Here is a 19,530-nt window from a genome sequence, read left to right on the forward strand (position 1 = left end):
CAGAAAATAACAAGTATTTGAGTAGGTATAGCCATTTTCAAAACCTAGCTGTAATGGCTAGAGCATTCTGTTTCAGATGACTTCATGTTATTCCATCAGAACTACTAGTAATAGAAAGAGCATGACTATTTCAGGGTTCCTAACCCTGACATAACAATTCCAGTGTATCAACTGATGGTATTGGCTGCTACAGCAATAACCACTTGAGATTAAGAGCAAATCTTGTGGGTATTCCCTAGGAGATCTCAAGATAGTTCTTTATCAGCCCACTTTGCTCAGGCATCCAGAAATTTATGAGGGGCTTGGGTTGCTGAATGGCTATAGCCAGGTGGTGTTCCTGCTAGACACTTAATCAGTGAGCAATAGGTTCCTTGAAACATGTCTCTCATGAAAGTCACTGATTTGATTTTTCTCTGGTGAAACTTTTGTTTTTTCCCTTCTGACTCCATAACTTTCCATGTGGTCTCTCCCCTCTTCACTCCCCAGCCTGTGCAATCCAGATAAGAGAAGAAAAGAAAACTGGGTTACACATGCTTCCAAATTTTCTCTTTCTTACCCCTAAACTTATAGCTTTTGAAAAATCCAAGAGCCAATATTCTGACACTTTTCTTCTCTGGTTACATTCTGACAACTTGCCTTGAAGCCATGAATGACTAATGTCTAGCATTTTGGCTGAGATTCTAGAGGGTCTTGGGCAAAATTCAATGAAGCAGGAAAGAGGAAAATACTTTGGCTAAGGTTCTGATACGTTTACTTGTCTCAAAAATCTCTGGAATGAGGTGAAGACCACCTTATTATTGGCTATAGGTGACATGAGCATCCTGTGTCCTTTAGAAGTAGAAGCCCCTTACCTTTTTTACTGAATTGGGAAGCTTTTTGAAAAAGACTATGAGGGGTGATTTTATTCACAAAGAACAATATTTTTAAAAAGAAGTCAAGAATTTTTGGACTTCACTAGCGTGGGAATGTCTCATTTGTAACTGAGGACACTATTTGAGAAATTGTCTGCAACCCATTAAACAAAATTATATGACTCAGAGATTCCACTGAGCCAATTTCACATTTTAATTTTTCTGATTTTACATTCAACTGGTCATTCTAGAGATATTATGGTAAAGTTTGTAGCTACTAGTCATGTTCACCTAAAGTAATGGAAAATACCAAGAATTTGCCCTTACAGACAGTAATGGGCTAGTTTACAATATCCCTTCAAATTTTGTTGAAAAAGGAAAGAAAACTACTTAGCACAAATAGCTTGGTGCTGTATGCAAAGATTCCATGTCTCAATAAATTGTTACCTTCCCCATATTGCCTTTGTTTACCTAGACTTGATTATAGACTCTGGAGATTTTCACTTTGTGAACCATCTGGTATATTAAAAATGTTTGAATAATTCTGAGATGGGTGGAAGCATATATCCATTTGTAACAGCAAATTGGCTGACTGTCATGGTCAATATGGAAGAATATGTTTCTTCATTATTTTCCATTATATAAGCATCTCAGCTGATGATGTATGTGTATGTTTGGGGAACAGAGATGATAAGGGTGGAGGTAAGGGAAACAAATATATCAACTCTTTCTGAAATGTGCTTACATCACAACTAGTGATTGTGTTATTTGGGCACTCCAGAAATTATACACTAGGTTAGAGCTGTATAAGTACAAGAATTTTATAAGAGGGCATCTGTGAAAAATAAAATGAAGGATGAAGCAAAACTGGGTAGAAGAAGCCTTAGATATTAGTGCACATGTGACAAAGTCTCAGTCAATCCAATGGGGAGCTATGGAGCACACATTTCCCATTAGATGAATTCTGCATTGGGCAGAAATGGCCAAGCTTTTGGTAGTTATTGTCTGGGGTCTGCTCAGGAAGAATGTGGTTTTGGCTCAAAAGCTGAGATGGATCCTGATAGTGCTTTTGGCTTACTTCACTTTTTTTTGCAGCTAAATGGCAAATTCTTCCTTGAAGGGAGATCCAAACAATACTCTTCCCTGGCTGACACAGAGATCCACTGGGTTTAGTGGCAGAAGTGTCTTGGCCTTTTTTATTCTGAAAATATTCCTATCATTCGCCTTATTTTACACTTGACCCTGTGGTCACTGAATTACATGAATGACATATATAGGAGCTCAAGTTTTCAGGTAAGTCACATGCTCCTTATGCAGGCTTTGGTATAAAGACCTAGATGAGTCATTTGTAGTGAGGATAATGAACACAGAGTAGGATTCTGCTCCAAATAGTGACAGTGGCCAAGAGTCTCGAGAACCATGGAGAATGTAAGATTTAAAATATCTCTGGAAGGAACACTCCAAAAATTGGGAGGGTAGCAGGTCCAGAAATGGAGCCACCCAAACAGATGCTCTCCTATAGTCACAAAAAGCACCTGAGCCACAGAATAATGTATTATAAACCTGACATCTACAGAACAGGCTGGGGCCTCAGGAACACTCAAGACCAATATGAATTCTCTCTTTTCAAGTCAAAGTATTTAAACTCATATTAACATAGGATTTTCATCCCTACTGAAGGATGGCTTTTATCCTAAACATCTACCCCATGACACACTAAGGCCTTAGGACTCCAGAACAGCACAGAGCAAAATCTTAGTAATAATATGGTTCCTTGGAAGGCCATTTGTGTAACCTCTAGGAGCCTTCATTTCTACCTATTTGGTTCCAGAGTTACAAGCTTCTGTGGTATATACATCTGAAGTAAAGGCACTTCAAGGGGAACTACTCCTATGCCTACTTCCTCAGCTTAACACAGCTAGTGTTAGTGTTAACCTCCTCTAATTCTAGGGTATGATAATTTTCATGGGCTCATGCCTCATAATCTAAATGACTTTTAACCTGGCATAGAGGAATTTGGTCAATTCATTCCATTTAATATAAGAAGAACTGATAAGAACTCTCTGGTATACTGACTGGATTGATAATATTAATGATACCTAGAAATTATAGAGCATTTACTATTTGCTGGGAACTGTGTTCGGACCTTTGCATGAATTTTTTTTTCATTTAATCCTCCAACCATATATGGTATGCACAATTATTATTCATATTTTATATATGAGATACCAGAGACACAGAGATTAGATAACTTCCCCCCATACATACCACCAGGTAAGATGTAGAGCTCTGGCTCATCTCATGCTTTTAGTAACTACAGTTGACCCGTGAACAATGCAGGAGTTAGGAGTACTGACCTCCACACAGCTGAAAATCTATGTATAACTTGACTCTCCAAAAACTTAACTACTAACAGCCCACTGTTGACAAGAAGCCTGACCAATAATGTAAATTCAAATGACACATACTTTGTATGTTATGTGTATTATATACTGTATTCTCACAATATAGTAAGCTAGGGAAAACAAAATGTAGTATATGGGGGGAAAATCTGCTTATAAGTGGACCTATGCAGTTTAACACCATGTCGTTCAAGGATCAACTGTACTCTATAGTAAAACCTGCTTCCTCAGATGCAGTGTTTGTAGATCATCTCACTTATATAGAATGCATCTCCCTTTCAAAAGATGCAGGAAATAGTAAAGGACAAAAAGTAAACAATTCAGATAAAAGTCATTCAATTTAGAAGTTCAATTCTGGCTCTAGTGGGGCAGAAGGATATTTTGACAGCTGCAAAAACTGGAGGTAGCAGTAAGAATTGAGCAAAATAACTAGAGAATGATATGGTGGTGGTAGGTGCAGGTAAAGGAATACTCATGGAGGTGTATACCTTAACCTACCAGGACACTACAAAGAATAATCTGGAAGGCAAGTCATCTTACTCCCTACCTGGACCTAGAGAGAGTGTTATGCCAAATCATGGTCAGCAATGGGACAGGGATACCTCAAAGGCCCTAGTACTGTGAGCCTACCTATGCATAAAACTATTGCAGACCCCAATTCCAGCCAAACTAAGAGTTAAGTCTGGGGGAGTTAAGAAAGTGAAGGAGTAAACAAATGCTGTAGGTACAAGTTAGTCAGAAGGTAGGAGACCCAGAAAGTCAGAGTCCACAAGAACAACACCAGCAAACAAATTGAATGTTGTTCCAAGATAGAAGTTGTTTTGTCTTTTTGCAGTTGCAGCCTATCTTCTGGATCAAGCCCCCTGAATCCAGCACATGTGAATGATAGTTAGAAGTCAATAAGCCCACCCCTGAGTATGGAAAGATACACCAAGATTCTCTCATGCCTAGATATAGTAGGATTACCAATGATATTTGCTTTCATTCAAACATATCTACTCTGATTTTTGTCATATTTATGTCAAAGAGAAAAGCAAATCAGTACTTTTTAATTTTATATCAGGCAGGAATCAGCCAACCTATCAATGTCAACACTGTTTCTTTTAAGGTTTTATTTATTTTTGTGAGAGAGAGTGAGAGCATGAGTGGGGGGGGGGAGGGGCAGGGGAAGAAGCTGACTCTCCACTGAGCAGGGAGCCTGATGCAGGGCTCGGGCCCAGAACCCTAGGATCATGACCTGAGCCAAAGGTAGATGCTTAACTGACTGAGCCATCCAGGTGCCCCAACACTGGTCTTGGTTTTGAGTGGATTAATATTTAATAAGAATGATAAAAGTGAAATTTTGAGAACGAATAAAGAAGAGGTGATATATCTTTATCTATATATAATAGAATATTAGTCATAAAAAGAATGAGATCTTGCCACTTATGATAACATAGATGGACCTAGAGGGTATTATGCTAAGTGAAATAAGTCAGACAGAGAGACAAACACTATATGATTTCACTCATATGTGGGATCTAAAAATGAACAAATAAGAAAAGCAGAAATAGACCTGTAAATATGAGAACAAACGATGGCTGTTAGGAGGCTGGGGGCTGGGCAAAATGGGTGAAGGGAAGTGGGACATACAGGCTTTCAGCCATGGAAAGAATGAATCACAGGTATAAAAGATACGTCATAAGGAATATAGTCAATGGTATTGGAATAACATCGTGTGGTGACAGATGGTAGCTACACTTGTGGTAAATACCATAATGTGTAGAGTTGTCTAATCACTATGTTGTACACCTGAAATTAATGTAACATCGTGTGTCAACTATACCTCACCTTAGAAAAGTGCAATTTTGATTTTGCCAAAATTAGGCTAATGATGTTAAGAAGTTGAGTAATAGACCCAGAGGAAAAATAAAATATCTCCCCAAATGTAAATTTGAGACAACAAAGGCCTTAAGGTAGGAATCAGAGGTAGATTCATGAGAAAGATTTTGTTGCAAAACATAATTTGAATATAAATATAGCTAGATGGAGTATTAGAGTTGAGGTCCTTGGAAGAGCTTTGGGAAAGTACAGGCTAGGCGTTGTTTAACTCAGAGCAAGCTTTTGGAAGCAAGTGAAGAAAAACACCTTTTCTCAAACTACACTCTTGCCAGAAAATAGAGTCTAGCCTCCCTAGTCGCTCTCTTACTTGGATCTGATCATCATAACCATCCAAAAAGCTCAGGAATCAGACAAAGAAGCTGACTTTGTGTTTTTAGAACTAAATGATGCCAAATAACAGGTTCTGATAATTTTACTGAATACTTCTTTCACCACCTCTTCCTTGTCCTCCCTCTTTTCCCTTTCTCTAGCCTTTTCTACTTGACTTTTTAGTTATGAATCTTGGAGTAGTTAATACATTCTATTTCAAATTGCTTTTGGCTTCCTGGTACTGACTGCTTTTATTTTATTCTTTTTAGATTTTATTTATTTATTCGAGAGAGAGAGAAGAGAGAGGCAGAGACACAGGCAGAGGGAGAAGAGCGGGCTCCATGCAGGGAGCCAGACACCGGACTGGATCCCAGGTCTCCAGGATCACACCCTGGGCTGAAGGTAGCACTAAACCACTGGGCCACCGGGGCTGCCCTAGTGACTGCTTTTAGGAGACATTTTTCTTTCCAAATATGTTCAGTCAGGAAATATTTTTAGAAAAAAGCGTGGATTAAATGTTGGGGGTGGGGGAGTCCAACAGTGTTCTGACCTCCTTTGCGCCATTTAATAATTAACACTTGATAAGCTCTTTGTATTTCTTTTTTTAAAGATTTTATTTATTCATGAGAGACACACAGAGAGAAGCAGGCTCCCCGTGGTGAGCCCAGTGCAGGACTCGATCACAGGACACCAGGATCATGCCCTGAGCTAAAGGCAGACACCCAACCACTGAGCCACCCAGGCATTCCCCTTTGTGTTTCTTCTACTGATTCTGGACCTGGCCCTACCAGAGCCCTGTTCATTTCACTTCCTACTAGATTTTGACCATATTAAGGGCAAAATCTGTATCTTACTCATTTCCATTGTGTCAGCCCCTAAAGCAGTAGTAAATGCTTAGCAAAGTATTGTTGAGTAAATACTAACATGGTCCTACTCCATCATAATATTTCTGTCCTTGAAATGATCAACTGATAAATTTTAATTAATTTTAAAATGATTAACTTTGGCTTTACTACTGTGCTAAAGACTTTGCTGTCATGAAACCCACAGAAAATAAGGGAAGTCAAATAGGCTATCTATTGCATTATTAAGATTATTAAGATAACTGCTACAGTGATATGAGAGCAAGTAGGAACAGAACTCTACTAGGCATAAAATGTCAGAAAATGTAGATGATATTTGAGTCCTAAAGAATGAACAGAATTGTTTAGTCAGGCAAAAAAAGAAAGAGCTAAGCAGAGGGAGCACAAATGCAGGGAGAGAGAATGGAAGCTTCAGGGAATGGCCTGTCATGAAAGATGACTGGTAAGTAGAACATGGAATAGAAAGATGAGACCAGAAAGGTAGTTAGGGCTTAGATAATGCAATGCATTATGGGGGAATTCAGCTTTATTGTGTGTGCAGTAGGAAGTGACATGAATTTGTAATTTATGATTCCGGTGTCCACAATAGAGGACACACTGAAGGGAGCTGAACTAATCACAGACAACTAGGTAGGAAGCGATTGCAGTAATTCAGGTAAAAAATGGCGACTTGAACAAAAATGGTGGCAATTAATATGGAAATGAAGAAATTAGCTCAAGAGAGACTTAGTACTTCATCCACCAATAGCAGAATACACATTCTTCTCAAACCATGAAATATTCACCAAGATAGAGCACATTCTGGGCCATAAGACACACCTTAGCAAATTGTAAAAAATATAAATTGTATGTTTATTCTCAGACAACAATGGAATGAAATTAGAAATAAATAATAGAAAGATAACTGGAAAATCTCCAAATGTGTGCAAATTAAATGACACATTAAGCAGATGACACAAGTCAAAGAAATCTCAAGAGAAATTAAATAATATTTGAAATAAATTAAAATGAAAATACAACATACCAAAAGTTGTGGGATGCAGTGAAAGCAGTGCTTAAAGGGAAATTTATAGCAATGAATGCATATTTTAGAAAGGAATAAATAGGTGATGGAGCTTAAGGAGTGTACTTGTCATGATGAGCACAGGGTGATGTACAGAAGTGCTGAATCACTATATTATACAACTGAAACTAATATAGCACTCTCTGTTGACTAATGAGAATTAAATAAATTAAGTAAAAACTTTTTTAAAAGATCTAAAAGTGATGTTTCCATTTTAAGAAACTAGAAAAAGGAGGGCAAATAAAATCCACAGTAAGCAGAAGAAAGAAATTAGAGCAGAAATTAATGAAATTTCAAAGGGAATGAAGAAACTTTGGGGATGATAGATATGTTCACTGTTTTAAATGTGGTGATGGTTTTATAGGTGTGTTCATAAGTCGGAACTTAAATGAAATTGCACACTTAAATATGCGCAGTTAGTTGTATGTCAATTGTATCTCGATGAATCTATTTTAAAAACAGTTGGTTTTTAAAAGGTGTACATACTTTAAAAAACAGAATCTTACAGCTTAGTACTCGGAACAAACTTACAAATTTGTGTTGGTCTTCACTTGATCTTATCTTTTCAACCTCAGGTTAACTTCCATCAATCCACTGCTAACTTTTACAAATGGATACTCCCACCCCTGCAATTCTGCCTCTGTGAACAGTCTTTCTGATTTACAATTTTTTTCCTCGATACCCAAGAATCTAGAATTATTATAGAAGAATAAAAGTTCATTACCACACAGAATGGATACAAGCATAACCTGTAGAGTCTTTTATTTTGTAATGATGACATCAGAAATCCAAGTGAAAACTGGTTTAAATGCTACATATAAAATGACCAGAAATGTATGAATTGGAGAACACGTTTTATTAATACATATGATTCACTTCTAGTACACTCATTTGATCCATTTTAATCCACCTAATTTATTTTAAAGCTGATATCATAACCACTGCACTCTGAGTATTATAATGGCTTTTGACCAAAAGCAATACAATGCTGATATGATTAGAATATCAGAAAATCCTTGGGACGCCTGGGTGGCTCAGTGGTTGAGCTTCTGCCTTTGGCTCAGGGTGTGATCCTGGAGTCCCAGGATCGAGTTCCAATCTGGCTCCCTGCATGGAGCCTGCTTCTCCTCCCTCCACCTATGTCTCTGCCTCTCTTTGTGTCTCTCATGAATAAATAAATAAAATCTTAAAAAAAAGAATATCAGAAAAACCTTCTAATAAAGAAAATAATTAAACAGCAGAGCTGTCAAAGATGCTCAGTAAGAGCGAACTGAGTGGGGGATCCCTGGGTGGCTCAGTGATTTAGCGCCTGCCTTGGGCCCAGGGTGTGATCCTGGAGCCCTGGGATCGAGTCCCACATCAGGCTCCCTGCATGGAGCCTGCTTCTCCCTCTGCCTGTGTCTCTGCCTCTCTCTCTCTTTGTCTCTCATGAATAAATAAATAAAATTAAAAAAAAAAGAGTGAACTGAGTGACAGAGTCCTTTCCTGCCCTGAGTTTTTAGGATTCTATGACAGCTTACATGACATAGGTTCTTAACCTGGAGTCTGATCATCCTGTGAAAGTACAGGCAAAATTATGTGCTCCCTTCTTTTGTAAAATCTGCCCAGATCATACCTTCTCTTCCAATTCTAGATCATTCATGGACTTTCCTCTTATATGCTTTAAGAAAATGAGGAGAGTGAGAGCGAGAGAGAGAGCGAGAGAGAGAGAGAGAGAGAGAATGAATCAGAGAGACAAAGAGGGACAGAGACAGAGAGGCAGGTGCTTCTCATCTGAAGATGCAACTATGGCACTGAACTTAAAATTAGCAGCCCTGGCCCTGGTTCTGATTAGTCCAGTTTCGTTCCCCCCTCCCTTTTTAAAAAGATTTTATTTATTCATGAAGAGAAACACAGGGAGGCAGAGACATAGGCAGAGGGAGAAGCAAGCTCCCTGTGAGGAGCACGATCCGGAACTTGATCCCAGGACTCCCTGATCACACCCTGAGATGAAGGCATATGCTCAGCCACTGAGCCACCCAGACATTCTTCCTTCCCCTTTTTAAGTCTGTTTTGCTATTACTTCAACTTAAAGATTGAATTAGATAACTTGATGCTTGGGACACTTCAAGTTCCAACTTCCTAGGGGTCTATGTACTAATGCAGTTCTTGACTTACCCTTGATGTTTACCTAAGTTTTCAGCATTTCCCTCTTTTCAGCCAAGGTTCTACATCAGGGTTCTAGCCTGGGTTCTAGCCAGGGTTCTATATTGGCTTCTAGCTTTAGTCAGTGCCACTTTCCAGCATAGCAAAGAAAAGATTTTAACAATGAAAAGTGCCACTGATTTTCCCTCAAGGCTGTGGGCTCTGAGGCATCTTGTCTCTTCCACATTCTCTAATAGAGGCTGAAACTTGGATCCCATGATGGCATGCTCCACAGCCATATTCCACCCCTAGTGCTTAATCAATTAATCATTTATCAAGATGTGGTCACTCTTGTCATAAAACATGAGTGCAATAGAACACCCTTAGAAATTACCTTGTCCATTGTCTTCTCCACCACCACACCATTGTTTTCCAGATATGTGTGAGGATTAGAAAAAGGAAAGGATACAGAAAACCACACATGGAGTCCACAGATCAGGATTAGAACCTAGAGATTCTGATTTCGTGTTTAATGCTGTTTCTACAGCACTTCTTTTGTTAATCATACTGTGAGGCATTAAGCCTTATTTTAACTTGGCTATTCATTCTTTCATTTAAATGCAAGCAATGAACACTTACTATATGCTAAACACTGCTTGGTGCTAGAAAAAACACTGAGAGGAACAAGTCATTTCTGTCCTGCTGTTTATCCTGGCTGTTAGTTAAAGGTTGTTTCTTAATAGTACTGACTTGGTCTTAATGCAATGGAACAGGTTATCATCATTACCATTATCTCCACCTTCAGGCACCCACCCACCTGCACTGACCTAACCAAGACCCAATATGCTTTGAAACAGAGGCAACACATAGCATTAAACAACATTTTATTGATTTGCTTCAATGTACAAGTATTCACTGAGCATCTGCTGATTCGATCTTAATTTTATTCCTAAGAATATAATACAGTCTAAAGATAGAATTAATTATCAAAAGAGAAAGCTCAGGTTCCTGCTGAGTCATTCTGTGGATGTTCACTATGAGACGCAATACTTTATTAACCACCGAACATCCCTCTCAATGGTCCTTTGTGTATTGCATCTTATTTTCACAATTGTATATTGGGGAGAAGAGTCCAAAGACAGTGGCACACTAAGGAATGGGCACAAGTAAGAAGAACCAAGTTTAGTAGATTAAGGAAACAGGAGGCACTTTGAAAACTCTGCAGTTTTTGGTGTGCAGCAGGTCAAGGCCAGGAATAAGTTAATAACAAAGGACAAGCAAGTTCCTGAGAGTTGGGAGGACTGCAAGTTGTGCAATGAAAGTAAAGGTGAGAAGCAGTCAATTGTAATGAGCCTTGGTTTAGCATAGTCTTATCTGGCAAGAGAGAAAAGGGAGGGAGGAGCAGGTAAGTCAGGAAGAGTTGGTTAGAGGAGTTAAACCTCCAAATTTAACCTATATATGTTCAAATAACCTATATACTTTCAACTATTCAAACATCCTAAATGCATTCAAATATTCAAAGGATGTGAAGTCCTTCTCCGATTTACTTAACTTCTCTCAGCATAATACCCTCCAGTTCTATCCCCATTGAAGCAAATGGTGGGTATTTGTCGTTTCTAATGGCTGAGTAATATTCCATTGTATACATATACCAGGAAACATCAGTGAAGGTGACAGAATGTGAGAGAGTCCTAACTCTGGGAATTGAACAAGGGGTAGCGGAAGGGGTGGTGGGTGGGGGGATGGGGTGCCTGGGTAACGGGCACTGAGGGGGGCACTTGATGGGATGAGCACTGGGTGATATGCTATATGTTGGCAAATTGAACTCCAATAAAAAAATATTTTAAAAAAACCCCAAAGGATGTGAAGTCAGGGAAAAGTGGAGTTGATGTTGATGCTGCCTATTAATAAATTAATGACTAAGGTTGAGCATGAGGTGAAGACACAATCCAGATGTCATTTCATTTATTCTCATTCCTGAGATCCCATAGTCTTGTGAGAATTTCCAAGCATGATTCCTGTGGTTAAAGGTGAGCATTAAAAAATATCAGGATGAAATTCACATAACATAAAGCTAACCATTTTATTGTTTTAAGCTAACCATTTTAATGTGTACAATTCAGTGGCATTATATATACACACTGTTGTGCAATCATCCCTTCTATCTAGTTCCAAAACATTTTCATCACTCTCAAAGGAGATTCCATAGCCATTAAGAAGAGACAACCTTCTCCTGGTCCCCAGCAGCTACTAATCTGCTTTCCATATCTATGAGTTTGCCCATTCTGAACATTTCTTATAAATGGAAGCATATAATATGCATCCTTTTGTCTCTAGCTTCTTTCTTCATTTGCTTAGCATAATGTTTTCTAAGTTCATTCATGTCATAGCATGTAACAGTACTCATGCCTTTTTGTGGTTGGTACTTTTCCATTTGATGGATACAACAAATATTGCGGTTTCCACCTTTTGACTATTGTCAATAGTGATGCTATGAACATTCATGTACATGTGTTTGATTGCCTGTTTTTAGTTTTTTAAGATATGCAGCTAGTAGTAAAATTGCTGAGTCATTTGGAAACTAGATGTTTGACTTTTTGTTAAGCCATTTGCCACAGTGGCTGCACCCACTTCATATTCCCACCAGCAAATGTATGAGAGTTTCAGTATCTCCAGGTTTCTGCCAACACTTGTTCTTGTCTGCATTTGTTATGGTAGCCAATCTCTTGTGTGTGAGGTGGTATTGCCTTGTGGTTTTGATTGCATTTCCCTAGTGGCTAATGATATTGAGCATCTTTTCATGTGTTTATGTCTGAGGGACATTTACTGTTAATATCATTTATTCTGGTGAATGAGCCATACTTTCTTGTTACTTTCAATAAAATGAAAATTTCATTTTTTCATTTTTAAAATGAAAAATTTAAAATTAAAACTAGATGTTTTGAATATAATAATGTAATAACTCAAAAAATCAGATTTTCCTCTTAGGATTTGTTTGTTGTTGTTTGCTGTGTGTTGAGGTTGCTTGTTGGTTTCATGATTCTTCTAAACTAGTTTTTAAAAGACTGTCATGTGTGGTTTTTAAAGTATTTGTTCCATTAGCTTGTGGTCAGCTGGTAATTTGGCAGGAATTTTCTTAAATTCCTGGAATTCATAAAAAATAATTTTTAAAATACCTTTCTTGTCTTTGTAGATTGGTTTTGTGTTGGAGCACTCTTTAAATGCTTAGCCAATCCATTTATAATCCTACCTTAGCCTTCACTTTCTACTTGTGATGAGCCTAAAATCAGCCATTGGTGAAAGCTGAGGGCCTTCTCCAGACTTGTCTAAACATACATGATGCTCTGGGCATGCATGTGGCTTTTTAGATTCCCCATTATATGTGAAAGATTTTCAAAGCCCTTATATCCCCAAGTAACTCTCCAGAGCTTATTTTCCCAGGATTTTGATATGTTTACTGTTTATTCAGACTATAATCTTTTGCCCCAAGTACCAGTGGCTTGTTCACTACCTTTCAGTAGTGATATAGTAGGCTGGGAGGCGGAGTCAGGGTAGATACAGGCTGCCTTCTTTAATGCTGGCATCATACCAAGAAGCAAAGTGGGGCCAGGCCAAATTTAAAGGCCACAACAAAGCTCTTCTACCATATTTGTCCCCTTTTCTGAATTCAGCATTCACTTGATTACTGTAATCAAGTGATAATATTCCAGAAGTTCTGACATAGTTTACTCTGACAGTTTTTGCTTATTTTGTTGATGTTTCTGTGGAGGCACAGGCTATTGGACCCCCCTTAGGCTCCCATGTTTGCTGAGCAAAGTGGGGTATTTTACAAACAGTATAGCTATGGTCCCTGAACTCAAGCCACAGACTTCATCTAGTGCTTGCCCTAACATAGTGATCTTTTGCAGCACTGGGGGCAAGCTGATGGCAATGGACTTACCTGATGCATTCACACCCTACTTAATGGCAGCAAAACGAGCCTTTTAAAACTGAACTCGCACTGGAAGAAGTAGCTCTCTGTAGCAGTTAAGTGGAGGGACTTTGGATCCAGACTGCCTGGCTTTGCAATCTGGCTCTTCCATGTACTAGCTGTGTAGCCTTAGAGAAATTTCCTAATATTTTTGCCTTGGTTTACTCATTTGAACAATGGGGATAGTAATGGCACCTAACTGCCAGAGAAATGTTGTAAGGATTAAATGCATTAATACTTGTAAAGTATTCAACAGACTCTGACACAAAATCTATACATGTGTTTGCTAGTACTGTTGTATCATTTCTCCACTTAAAACCCTATAATGGTTTTGCATCTTTTTTTCTCGAAGTAAAAAACCAAATCTCTTCCAATGGCTTTTTTTTTTTCTTACATTTTTTTTAATTAATTTTTATTGGTGTTCAATTTACCAACATACAGAAAAACACCCAGTGCTCATCCCGTCAAGTGTCCACCTCAGTGCCCGTCACCCATTCCCCTCCAACACCCGCCCTCCTCCCCCCTTCCACCACCCCTAGTTCGTTTCCCCGAGTTAGGAGTCTTTATGTTCTGTCTCCCTTCCTGATATTTCCCAACATTTCTTCTCCCTTCCTTTATATTCCCTTTCACTATTATTTATATTCCCCAAATGAATGAGAACATACACTGCTTGTCCTTCTCCGATTGACTTATTTCACTCAGCATAATACCCTCCAGTTCCATCCACCTTGAAGCAAATGGTGGGTATTTGTCGTTTCTAATCGCTGAGTAATATTCCATTGTATACATAAACCACATCTTCTTTATCCATTCATCTTTCGATGGACACCGAGGCTCCTTCCACAGTTTGGCTATTGTGGCCATTGCTGATAGAAACATCGGGGTGCAGGTGTCCCGACGTTTCGTTGCATCTGAATCTTTGGGGTAAATCCCCAACAGTGCAATTGCTGGGTCGTAGGGCAGGTCTATTTTTAACTCTTTGAGGAACCTCCACACAGTTTTCCAGAGTGGCTGCACCAGTTCACATTCCCACCAACAGTGTAAGAGGGTTCCCTTTTCTCCGCATCCTCTCCAACATTTGTTGTTTCCTGCCTTGTTAATTTTCCCCATTCTCACTGGTGTGAGGTGGTATCTCATTGTGGTTTTGATTTGTATTTCCCTGATGGCAAGTGATGCAGAGCATTTTCTCATGTGCATGTTGGCCATGTCCATGTCTTCCTCTGTGAGATTTCTCTTCATGTCTTTTGCCCATTTCATGATTGGATTGTTTGTTTCTTTGGTGTTGAGTTTAATAAGTTCTTTATAGATTTTGGAAACTAGCCCTTTATCTGATATGTCGTTTGCAAATATCCTCTCCCATTCTGTAGGTTGTCTTTTAGTTTTTTTGACTGTATCCTTTGCTGTGCAAAAGCTTCTTATCTTGATGAAGTCCCAATAGTTCATTTTTGCTTTTGTTTCTTTTGCCTTTGTGGATGTATCTTGCAAGAAGTTACTGTGGCCGAGTTCAAAAAGGGTGTTGCCTGTGTTCTCCTCTAGGATTTTGATGGACTCTTGTCTCACATTTAGATCTCTCATCCATTTTGAGTTTATCTTTGTGTATGGTGAAAGAGAGTGGTCCAGTTTCATTCTTCTGCATGTGGATGTCCAATTTTCCCAACACCATTTATTGAAGAGACTGTCTTTCTTCCAATGGATAGTCTTTCCTCCTTTATCGAATATTAGATGACCATACATTTCAGGGTCCACTTCTGGGTTCTCTATTCTGTTCCATTGATCTATGTGTCTATTTTTGTGCCAGTACCACACTGTCTTGATGACCACAGCTTTGTAGTACAACCTGAAATCTGGCATTGTGATGCCCCCAGCTATGGTTTTCTTTTTTAAAATTCCCCTGGCTATTCGGGGTCTTTTCTGATTCCACACAAATCTTAAAATAATTTGTTCTAACTCTCTGAAGAAAGTCCATGGTATTTTGATAGGGATTGCATTAAACGTGTAAATTGCCCTGGGTAACATTGACATTTTCACAATATTAATTCTGCCAATCCATGAGCATGGAATATTTTTCCATCTCTTTGTGTCTTCCTCAATTTCTTTCAGAAGTGTTCTATAGTTTTTAGGGTATAGATCCTTCACCTCCTTGGTAAGGTTTATTCCTAGGTATCTTATGCTTTTGGGTGCAATTGTAAATGGGATTGACTCCTTAATTTCTCTTTCTTCAGTCTCATTGTTAGTGTATAGAAATGCCATTGATTTCTGGGCATTGATTTTGTATCCTGCCACGCTACCAAATTGCTGTATGAGTTCTAGCAATCTTGGGGTGGAGGCTTTTGGGTTTTCTATGTAGAGTATCATGTCATCGGCGAAGAGGGAGAGTTTGACTTCTTCTTTGCCAATTTGAATGCCTTTAATGTCTTTTTGTTGTCTGATTGCTGAGGCGAGGACTTCCAGAACTATGTTGAACAGCAGTGGTGAGAGTGGACATCCCTGTCTTGTTCCTGATCTTAGGGGAAAGGCTCCCAGTGCTTCCCCATTGAGAATGATATTTGCTGTGGGCTTTTCGTAAATGGCTTTTAAGATGTCGAGGAAAGTTCCCTCTATCCCTACACTCTGAAGTGTTTTGATCAGGAATGGATGCTGTATTTTGTCAAATGCTTTCTCTGCATCCAATGAGAGGATCATATGGTTCTTGGTTTTTCTCTTGCTGATATGATGAATCACATTGATGGTTTTACGAGTGTTGAACCAGCCTTGTGTCCCAGGGATAAATCCTACTTGGTCATGGTGAATAATTTTCTTAATGTGTTGTTGGATCCTATTGGCTAGTATCTTGTTGAGAATTTTTGCATCCATGTTCATCAGGGATATTGGTCTGTAATTCTCCTTTTTGGTGGGGTCTTTGTCTGGTTTCGGAATTAAGGTGATGCTGGCCTCATAGAATGAATTTGGCAGTACTCCATCTCTTTCTATCTTTCCAAACAGCTTTAGTAGAATAGGTATGATTTCTTCTTTAAACGTTTGATAGAATTCCCCTGGGAAGCCATCTGGCCCTGGAGTCTTGTGTCTCGGGAGGTTTTTGATGACTGCTTCAATTTCCTCCCTGGTTATTGGCCTGTTCAGGTTTTCTATTTCTTCCTGCTCCAGTTTTGGTAGTTTGTGGCTTTCCAAGAATGCATCCATTTCTTCTAGATTTCCTAATTTATTGGCATACAGCTGTTCATAATATGTTTTTAGAATCGTTTGTATTTCCTTGGTGTTGGTAGTGATCTCTCCTTTCTCATTCATGATTTTATTAATTTGAGTCTTCTCTCTCTTCTTTTTAATAAGGTTCGCTAATGGTTTATCTATCTTATTAATTCTTTCAAAGAACCAACTCCTGGTTCTGTTGATCAGTTCCACAGTTCTTTTGGTCTCGATATCATTTAGTTCTGCTCGAATTTTAATTAACTGTCTTCTTCTGCTGGGGGTGGGGTCCATTTGTTGCTTTTTCTCTAGTTCCTTTATGTGTAAGGTGAGCTTTTGAATTTGAGTTCTTTCCAGTTTTTGAATGGATGCTTGTATTGCGATGTATTTCCCCCTCAGGACTGCTTTTGCTGCGTCCCAAAGATTTTGAACGGTTGTATCTTCATTCTCATTAGTTTCCATGAATCTTCTCAATTCTTCCTTAATTTCCTGGTTGACCTTTTCATCTTTTAGCAGGATGGTCCTTAACCTCCATGTGTTTGTGGTCCTTCCAAACTTCTTGTTGTGATTTAGTTCTAATTTCAAGGCATTATGGTCTGAGAATATACAGGGGATCTTTTGGTATCGGTTCAGACCCGATTTGTGACCCAGTATGTGGTCTATTCTGGAGAAAGTTCCATGTGCACTTGAGAAGAATGTGTATTCAGTTGAGTTTGGATGTAAAGTTCTGTAGATATCTGTGAAATCCATCTGGTCCAGTGTATCATTTAAAGCTCTCGTTTCTTTGGATATGTTGTGCTTAGAAGACCTATCTAGTATAGAAAGAGCTAGATTGAAATCACCAAGTATAAGTGTATTATTATCAAAGTATTTCTTCAGTTTGGTTATTAATTGGTTTAAATATTTGGCAGCTCCCACATTTGGGGCATATATATTGAGAATTGTTAAGTCTTCTTGTTGGATAGATCCTTTGAGTATGAGATAGTGTCCCTCTTCATCTCTCACTATAGTCTTCAGGGTAAAGTTTAATTTATCTGATATAAGGATGGCTACCCCTGCTTTCTTTTGAGGACCATTTGAATGGTAAATGGTTCTCCAACCTTTTATTTTCAGGTTGTAGGTGTCCTTCTGTCTAAAATGAGTCTCTTGTAGACAGCAAATAGATGGGTCCTGCTTTTTAATCCAGTCTGAAACCCTGCGCCTTTTGATGGGGTCATTAAGCCCATTCACGTTCAGAGTTACTATTGATAGATATGAGTTTAGTGTCATCATATCTATTCAGTCCTTGTTTTTGTGGATTGTTCCACTGAACTTCTTCTTAAAGGGGAGTTTTAAGAGTCCCCCTTAAAATTTCTTGCAGAGCTGGTTTGGAGGTTACATATTCTTTCAGTTCCTGCCTGTCTTGGAAGCTCTTTATCTCTCCTTCCATTTTGAATGAAAGCCTTGCTGGATAAAGTAGTCTTGGTTGCATGTTCTTTTCATTTAGGACCCTGAATATATCCTGCCAGCCCTTTCTGGCCTTCCAGGTCTCTGTGGAGAGGTCTGCTGTTACCCTAATATTCCTCCCCATAAAAGTCAGGGACTTTTTTTCTCTTGCTGCTTTAAGGATCTTCTCCTTATCTTTGGAATTTGCAAGCTTCACTATTAAATGTCGAGGTGTTGATCGGGTTTTGTTGATTTTAGGGGGGGAATCTCTCTATTTCCTGGATCTGAATGCCTCTTTCCCTTCCCAGATTCGGAAAGTTTTCAGCTAGGATTTGTTCAAATACATATTCTGGCCCTCTGTCCCTTTCTGCGCCCTCGGGAACCCCAATTAAACGTAGGTTTTTCTTCCTCAGGCTGTCATTTATTTCCCTTAATCTATCCTCATGGTCTTTTAATTGCCTGTCTCTTTTTTCCTCAGTTTCCCTCTTTGCCATCAACTTGTCTTCTATGTCACTCACTCGTTCTTCCACCTCATCAAGCCTCGTCGTTAGGACTTCTAGCTTGGATTGTATCTCATTTAATTGATTTTTAATTTCTGCCTGATTGGATCTCAATTCTGCAGTCATGAAGTCTCTTGAGTCCTTTATGGTTTTTTCTAGAGCCACCAGTAGCTGTATAATAGTGCTTCTGAATTGGCTTTCTGACATTGAATTGTAATCCATATTTTGTAACTCTGTGGGAGAGAGGGCTGTTTCTGATTCTTTTTTTTTGAGGTGAGGTTTTCCTTCTAGTCATTTTGCTCAGTGCAGAGTGGCCAAAAACAAGTTGTATTGGGAAAAGGAGAAAAAGAGAGAGAAGGAAAGAAAAGAGAAAAAGAAAAAAGAGAAAGAAGAAAAAAAAGGGGGGGAAGAGAAGAAAAAGAAAGGAGAAAAAAGAAAAAAAAGGGGGGTGGGGGACGCAATCAGAAATCAAGAAGAAAGAGAGAAAAGAAAAAAAAAAGCACAAAACAAAACAAAACAAAACAAAAACAAAACAAAACAAAAAAAACACGGGGGAGTATCTTCCGATTCTGTGTTCTTTAAGTCCCTTGACTTCCCTTGGAACTTGTCCCTCTAGCCGGTCTTCTGGGGGAGGGGCCTGCTGTGCTGATTCTCAGGTGTTAGCACTTGGGGGAGCTGCTCTGCCCCTGCCTGGTGCAGGGCTCAGTGGGGGTTGTTCACCCCGTGAGGCCCCGGGAGGAAGCCACAGTGGCGGGGGCAGCTCTGGGACCCTGAAGTCAGCCCCCGCAGTAGCTCCGGGGCTCTCCGTCTGCAGGGCCTGGAGGCTCCCAGGCAGGGCCGCTGATCTGCTCAGTTCCAGGCAGGAGCGTCCTCGCTGTCCTGGGCCCTCCCGGCCTCTGCCTGTCCCGGGGGGGAGGCCGGATCCTGGGCTGTGTCCCGGCGCCCTGTGCTCCGGGGCC

General features: G+C 39.3%; 1 protein-coding gene across 2 annotated transcripts in view; it reads left to right on the forward strand.

The window, feature by feature from the left end:
- The window catches only part of RADX (RPA1 related single stranded DNA binding protein, X-linked), a 264,805-nt gene that overhangs the window by 51,045 nt on the left and 194,230 nt on the right, over positions 1 to 19,530 (forward strand). Inside the window, exon 3 of one of the 2 annotated variants that reach the window (XM_072743305.1) lies at positions 5,713 to 5,845. The exons of the other annotated variant lie outside the window; for it this stretch is intronic. The gene's annotated coding sequence lies outside the window, so the exon portion shown is untranslated. The remainder of the gene's footprint in view (positions 1 to 5,712; positions 5,846 to 19,530) is intronic. 2 annotated transcript variants of the gene reach the window in all.

Source organism: Vulpes vulpes, chromosome X (assembly GCF_048418805.1).
Source record: "Vulpes vulpes isolate BD-2025 chromosome X, VulVul3, whole genome shotgun sequence".
NCBI lineage: Eukaryota > Metazoa > Chordata > Mammalia > Carnivora > Canidae > Vulpes > Vulpes vulpes.